The 7822-nt window shown below is 46.4% G+C and overlaps 1 protein-coding gene across 1 annotated transcript in view; it reads right to left on the bottom strand.

The window, feature by feature from the left end:
- LOC103374802 (macrophage colony-stimulating factor 1 receptor 2-like) overlaps nucleotides 1–7822 on the bottom strand; it is a 38599-nt gene that overhangs the window by 22865 nt on the left and 7912 nt on the right. The window contains exon 2 of the mRNA XM_008304953.1: nucleotides 377–387. The gene's annotated coding sequence lies outside the window, so the exon portion shown is untranslated. The remainder of the gene's footprint in view (nucleotides 1–376; nucleotides 388–7822) is intronic.

The raw sequence follows: 7822 nt of genomic DNA on the forward strand, positions 1-7822 counted from the left end.
GGTTCTGATACTAAGGGGTGGTTCTGATACTAAGGAGCGGTTCTGATACTAAGGGGCGGTTCTGATACTAAGGGGCGGTTCTGATACTGAGGGGTGGTTCTGATACTAAGGGGCGGTTCTGATAGGCCTTTGCTTAGAAACACTGCCTTTAAACACAGTCGACTGGTTCTGACCTGCATATTTGTGTCTCAGTGGTTATTTACAACCTGGATCTGTGATCCTGATGCTGACCAGAGACTCACCTGACAAACACACACATGCATGTGTTTTGAATTTTGTATATTGTCTGTATATATATTTTAAAAATGTGTATTAACATCCAGTTTTTGAAACGTGTGTGTTTACGGCTAATCAGGCCAGATGCCAACACAAACCACAGACCAGCAGGTACACTCAGCTGATCTGGATCCGGAGAGCTCCAGGTGGTCCAGCACTGGACTGTGGTCAGATGGGCTCTGACGGAGGAAGACGAAGCAGAAGGCCAGTCAGAGCAACGGCGGGTTAAACAGAGCACAACCCAACTACCGGTCTATGCTAAACAACTTGTACGTTATTAAGATATGTTTCTATTATTTTCTAAATTCTCTTCATTTTGTGCATTTAAACAATGTTTGTTCAGTTTGATCAGTGCCTCGCCTCAGGGCACTTGGAGGGACTGGAACTGCCCACCCTGGTGGACAGCCCATTCCTCCAGCTGAGCCACAGCCGCCAACAACAACAACAACAACAACAACAACAACAACAACAACGCAAGAATATTTTCTCTAGACGTGCAGTTTTCTGTTTCCAAACCTGCTCTGCAGCAGCTGATGGGACTCACTTACTGAGCTGCAAAAAACATTTGTAATCCTGAATCGATCAGCTGTTTGGTCTCTGAAATACCAGAAAATGGTGAAAAATGTGGATCAGACTTTCCTCTTGTTTGGTGCAAAGAGCTTCAGTTTGCTGTCACAGAGGAGAGAAACCAGAAACTACTCACACTGAAGGAGCAGAAATCACAGACTGTTTACTAAAAACTACTCAAGCTGATCAATTATCAGAATAGTTGATGAATTTATTGGCTGGATTGGTCGCTGCAGGTTTTCATGGTTTGGATCCCGAATGAAAGTCAGTAAACATTCCAAGTTCAGAAAAATACAAAAACATGAAAAGTAAATCAATGAAAGTTATTATTTCAATCAGTTAAAAACTAAACGTTGGGTCAACAGGTCAAGTGCTGGTTTTGTTTTTTAAATGTGAAGTGTTCCTCCTGAGTAATTATCTGATGTATTTGTAGTTCAGGCTGCTGTGATGTAAAACAGATTGAGAGAAGGTGCATCAGGTTCAGGAATATACTTTAATAACGAGCTTCAGTTCTGACACGAGTCAGCGGTTTAAGTAAAAAGCAGTTTGGGTAAACAGAGCACATATACACTCAGAACTAAGTAGAGTACACAGAGGCACATGGCAGTTATGAGACCTGCTGCACACTCAGGTGCCTGACAGTCACAGCTGAGGGCAGCGTTGGGTTAATTAAACATGGTGGCTTCCTGTCAGGTGACACTTCACAGGCTGCTCTCCTCCTCTTCCTCAAGTCTGCAGGACGCTGCTTCCTGTATGACATCGCACGATGACGCCGCTTCCTGTGTGACATCACAGGAGGACGCTGCTTCCTGTGTGACATCACACGATGACGCCACTTCCTGTGTGACATCACAGGAGGACGCTGCTTCCNCCTGTGTGACATCACAGGAGGACGCTGCTTCCTGTGTGACATCACACGATGACGCCACTTCCTGTGTGACATCACAGGAGGACGCTGCTTCCTGTATGACATCACACGATGACTCCTGAGAGTCCCAGATGGCAGCAGAGTCTGAGAGCTGAGGGCTGCAGAGAAACCACAGCATCATCATCGTCACGGTAACAGCAAGCGGATTAACCAGACGCTAACCTGCAGCGCGCCCTCGTACCTGACTGCGTCCAGCACAGCGCCGTGGCTTTCAATGGTGACATCAGTGATGGGGATGATGTAAGTGCTGGGGGAGGGGCCTGCCTCTACCATGTCCGCCTCCGACAGGTGAATGTTCACCTGGGGGGCGGGGCTTTCTGTGATCAGAAACAGGGCAGCTTAGCTTCTTTGACAGCAACCAAATACAGTGATCAGGTCCATAAAATGCTGAACTTTTGAGACATGTTGGTTGTGTTACCATGTGCACTTTTGTTTTTGTGTAACTGTAAGTGACATGCTTGTGTTGTTGTCTTGTTATGTGTGTCGTGGTTGTGTTGTTGTTGTGATACCGTGTGTGTCTGTTTCTCTGTCCGTCTGATCCTCAGCAGTTCTGGATGAACTCCTTCTGGAACGAACCACTGCTGGATTTTCTCCTTTCAGGAAGTCTTCCTTGAGCTGGAGGTAACGCTGACACAACAACACAACGACAACACGTTTACAGTCACAGTTCAAAGTGTATCTGAGGGAAAAACAACTCTGACATTTGTACCTGTTTGTAGTTGTCACTCAACATGTTGCCCATGGTGACAACCAATGAGGAGAAAGTAGGCCTGGCCTGAGGCTGTTCCTCCCAGCAGCGCCTCATCAGGTCATACCTGCACACAAGAACAGAGATACACAGCAACTTCACACCTGGACACAGCTGTAACACCTTTAACACCTGCAACACCTGGACACACCTGTAATATCAGGACACACCTATAACACCTGGACACACCTGGACACACCTGTAATATCCAGACACACTTGTAACACCTGTAATATCAGGACACACCTGTAACACCTGTAATATCAGGACACACCTGTAACACCTGTAATATCAGGACACACCTATAACACCTGGACACAACTGTTGCTGTATGTGCTAGCATCAATCGTGGTAATGTGTCTTAGCGTGTCATACATGTCAGGAGATGCGTGTTCAGGTCGGTTCATTCGGTATCCTCTCCTCAGAGCAGAGTAAAACTCCTGTGTCATTGGCAGGTCAGGGTATGGACTGCAGCCTGGAGGGACAGATATACAGATCAAACTGGTCAGACTGGTGGGCTTTAATTTTTTGTTTGGGCTTTTTTTTAGGCTTTATTATAGTTGAAAGTGGAGAGAGAGACAGGAAATATGGGGAGACGTGAGGGAAGGACCGGCAGTAAACGGTCATGGGTCGGACTCGAACCCATGACCTCTGGGTGGGGGACCACAGCCCCTATTCATGGGTCGTCCGCCCAACCTGCTGAGCTATCAGCGCCCGAGGCTAGTGCTCGTAGATGGATACTGGTCAGACTGGTTTACCCAGAGAGAGGATCTCCCACAGTAAGACTCCGTAGGACCAGACGTCACTCTGGGAGCTGTAGATGTTCTGAAAGATGCTCTCTGGAGACATCCACTTCAGTGGCAGGAAGCTCTGAGAACAAACCACAGATTAACATGTGATCTGGTCATGTGACAGATGCAGAGACTCAATAAAGTTAATTTGAGCTGAACTGACAGTTCCTCTGGCAATGTAGTTCTGGTCCTTCAGCAGGTCCCTGGCCAAACCAAAGTCACAGATCTTCACCAGCTTCCCCTCACAGACCAGGACGTTCCTCGCTGCTAGGTCTCTGTGGACACACTGAAGGATCATGAGAACATGAGGTCAGATATGTCGACAGTCACATGTGAACCTCAGAGACTCAACCTGGCCACTGAAAGAGGTTGTGACTCCATAAATGTAAATTGAAACTGAATGCAGTTTTCTGAAAAAAATGTACAACCTGGATGGAATTTCAAATAATACGACACGTTTGTTCCATCTGTTACTGTGATTCAGGAACTCTGTTCCGGTCGGGCCTAGTTTGTCTCAAACTTATCAGCTCTGGTTGGAGGTCATGAACCTCCTCAAAGTCTCTGTCATGGTCCCGTTGCTGCTGAACTCCCACAATGCTCTCTGCTGCCACCATGAACTGTAGGCTGAGTGACGCCTCCTCTGGTCGCTACAGCAGGCGTCACCAAATGGTGGACCTCAGTCCGGATCCGAACTGAGTGATGGTTCTGTCCGGACCCGTGACCAATCTCTTCAATTCATTAGAATAGATGTTCATGGAGCATTTTTTCCGACGGTCGCAGCTACAGGCAGCAGGCACTGCTACTCCAGGTAATACGGTAATAGCTCCACTCAGTCCAGCAAATCAGATCGTTGGGTTCCCCTGCACGGCCAGCGCACCGCCACAGCTCGCTGCCACTCTGCCTCTACAGCAGAGCAGAGAGGAAGTGATGACATCATGGCTTGGTCCAGCAGAAGGAAGGCTGATGAGGAACACCGCTGCTTTAAGACGAGTGGACGGAGAAGTTCATGTTCATTCTACCATCAGGCCTCAAATGCTCTGGAAACGTGGCATTAACTAAAAGCAGCAGCGTGAAGCGCCGCTAAGACACAAAGCACAGCTCGTTGAGCAAAGTTCTCCCTGAAGTCCGAGCTGAGGGCAGAATAACTGAGCTGTAGGCCCAGTATGACAGATCTACTGACTCATCATTTACAGCCCAGGAACGTGCAACCAAACCTTTGATTTACTGTTTTCTGAGGATGTTGACTTGTTTACTTGAAGTGGAGGCCTCCAGATCTTTAGGCTAGGAACTCTTTTATTTAAGAGATTAAAGGGTCATTCGGCTCTGTTTGCACTTTTTAAAATGTATTTTATTCTGAGGTTTGTATTTTCTCTAATCTTAAATAAAGGCCTTCAATTTATTTGCCTGGGACGACTATTATATCTGGTAAAAGAGCTAGCTGTGTATTCAATTAAACACATCCTGCATTGAAAACTGACAATACGTTTTGTTGAAACCATGAACATGTGGCCATAGGGGAAGGCTAGAAGACACAACCTGGACTTCGGTTTGGACCTTTTACTTGGAGGAAATTTTTATAACTGGACCCCCGTGACTTTTAATTGAACACCACTGCTCTACAGTATTAAACAGTAAGACGCTCCACCTGGTGGAACAACCAGGTACTACAGCTGGTCTATGGTACATTTACTGACATCATGTAGAGAATACAGGTTTTCTCCATCTGANACACACACACACACAGGGATTGTGTGTGTTTGAGGGTCTTCCTCCCACTTCCTCGTCTTACTTCTTCTTTGGTAGATGTGAAGGAGGAACTGGTTACCATGGCAACATGTTGACATCCACGCCAGGGGCCTCATGTATCATCAGGACGTCGCCCAGATGTGTGTAATGAGTTCGTATGAACATTCCTACGCAAAGTATGGAGTTTATCGACTTGCACTTAGGAATGTATGTAAATGTAGGCACAGCTCTGAGCACGCTCAGTGCTATGATAGTGACGCTACAAAGACAAAGCACTACGAGTGTCACTGCAGCCGCCACATACGTCCCTGTTTCCTCCCATTACAAACACTCCAGCAGCAGTGCCATCCAGTTAGAAACAGACGTTTGAGTGTGATGTGCGGGAAGAGGACACAATCCCCACATTTATATGTTTTGATTGTTGGTGCAGAGAAAGTGAGACGAGCTGTTGAGGGGACGACATCACACACGATCAAGCATCAGTAATCACAGTGAGTAAACCGAAGACATTAAAACACGGGTTTACATGAATAATACTCAGAATTGTGACCCATTTCCATTTTTTATGAAGGTTCTGCTGTAAAATGTGCCGACTGTTGAATTTTCTCAGAGCTGCAGGACAACCCATCCATCATCTCTACACCTTAATCCTCACTGGGGTCGTGGGGGGGCGGAGCCTATCCCAGCTGCTGCAGGACAATTCAGTGCTGAACATTTGATTTAGAAGAATCGACGAGAACAAAAGCAGCAGCAATTAGTGATGATTTAATGATTCTGCTCTTTCAACCAAAGGACTGAATTTAGACATCAGCTGTTTCAGCTGCAGCTCATTTAGAGACTGAAATGTTTTTACACATAATTCATGGAAGAAATATTCGCTGAATGTACTGTTTACACACCGTAGAACGCAGACGATGGGTTCTTCTTCTTATGTTTTTACTGTGGACTCATTTTGTACTCATAAGACGCATTTTCTATGTTTTAATTACAAGACAAGGTTAACGAGCTGCTAAGAAATAAAATGAGAGATATGTTATTGAGAACATCTAGAAGCTGTTGTTCGAAACACTTGTAGCATAATATTTAGAATATTTAGAACATTTTAATTTTTGCATTTAGAACATAAGCACTGTTGCCTNACTCTACATCTACCCTCTAACTCTACATCTACCCTGCAACTATCAGCATGCAACAGCTCATGTGAACATTGAACGCATCAGCCTGTAAAATCACGTCGACAGCCGCCCTGATCACATTCCAACAGACCAGTGACATAGGAAGGTACCTGAGTTGATCAGGATGATCAGTGATGTACTGATAAGTACCTTTTTGGAGGAGAGGAAGTCCATGGCCTGAGAGATCTGGTAGGAGAAGCTGATGAGGTCACTGAGGCTGAGCAAAGGAGAGTCACTGAGGAGGAGCGCTGATGCCTCCCGCTGGTCTGGAAGACAACAGCACTGTTATCAATCATTGTTATTAATGCCGTCTGATGCAGCTGATGCTTCTGATAAAGGATCAATACTGTCCTTCATCACCTGCTGCTGTGAACGGTGTCTCATACACGGCGGGTTCGATGTCAGCGTAACTGAGCTGCTTCATGGCAACGTACTGAACGTTCTCCTCCTTGGTCATATCCATGTAACCACCATCACTGTCACTGTGGGCGAGACAGACAGGTAATCAGACAGGTAGTGTCAGGGAATGGTGTTTTTGCCTTGTGTTTTTGTTCTCCTCCAGGTGTCCACCAGAGGGCGTCCTGGAGAAACTCTGCTCCTTGTGACTTATTCCCTGCAGGTGTGTGGCCTACACACCTGCAATCTATCTGGCCCATCACTCCATGTACACAAGGACTTGTCCCCACTTAGTCTGTGCCTGAGTGTTGCCCTACATATCGACTTCTAGCCACCTCCCAAGTGTTTCCTTCGTGTTTCCTTCGTGTTTCCTCCGAGCTTCCCTTCGTGCCTCTTTCCGAGTTTCAGTGAGACGGCCTTTCCTTCGTTGAGGATTTTTCCCCTGTTCCTGCTCCACGTCTGTGCTTTCACCTGCACCAAACCCGAGTCTTCTCTGTGGCTACCTGGACAATCTGCTCATCGCACAACCGGTAACACCCTCGCCTTGTTTTTTCAATCCCATCATTTCACTTTCTGTTTCTGCAATAAAACTACCTGCCTAGTTATCCGTGACAGGTAGACAGACAGGTAGTCAGACAGACAGACAGACCTGTTTGTTGTGTCGCTCTGCAAAAAGGTGTGTTTGTTCCGCTGCAGATAACTCGCCAGATCGCCGTGACGACAGTACTCAGTGATCAGGTAGGTAGGGCCTAGACAGACAGACAGGCAGACATGTTTTATGTTGTAATAAAATCAGGATTAAATTGAATTTTAGACAGGATTTAATCAGGATCAATTTAGGATTAACTGAGGATTAAATCAGGATTAAAGCACCTCCTCTTGTACAGGCTCCCAGCAGGTTCACGACATTCAGGTGAGGACCCAGGTGAACCAGAACCTTCAACTCTGACATCAAAGACGGAATCGCATCACTTCTCTCTGAACAAAGACAGACAGACAGTCAGTCAGTCAGTCAGTCAGTCAGACAGTCAGTCAGTCAGTCAGTCAGTCAGTCAGTCAGTCAGTCAGACAGACAGACAGTCAGACAGTCAGTCAGTCAGTCAGTCAGTCAGACAGACAGACAGACAGACAGACAGACAGTCAGTCAGACAGTCAGACAGTCAGTCAGTCAGTCAGTCAGACAGACAGTCAGTCA

This window comes from Stegastes partitus, unplaced genomic scaffold, assembly GCF_000690725.1.
Source record: "Stegastes partitus isolate 25-593 unplaced genomic scaffold, Stegastes_partitus-1.0.2 Scaffold2362, whole genome shotgun sequence".
In the NCBI taxonomy this organism is placed as follows: Eukaryota; Metazoa; Chordata; class Actinopteri; family Pomacentridae; genus Stegastes; species Stegastes partitus.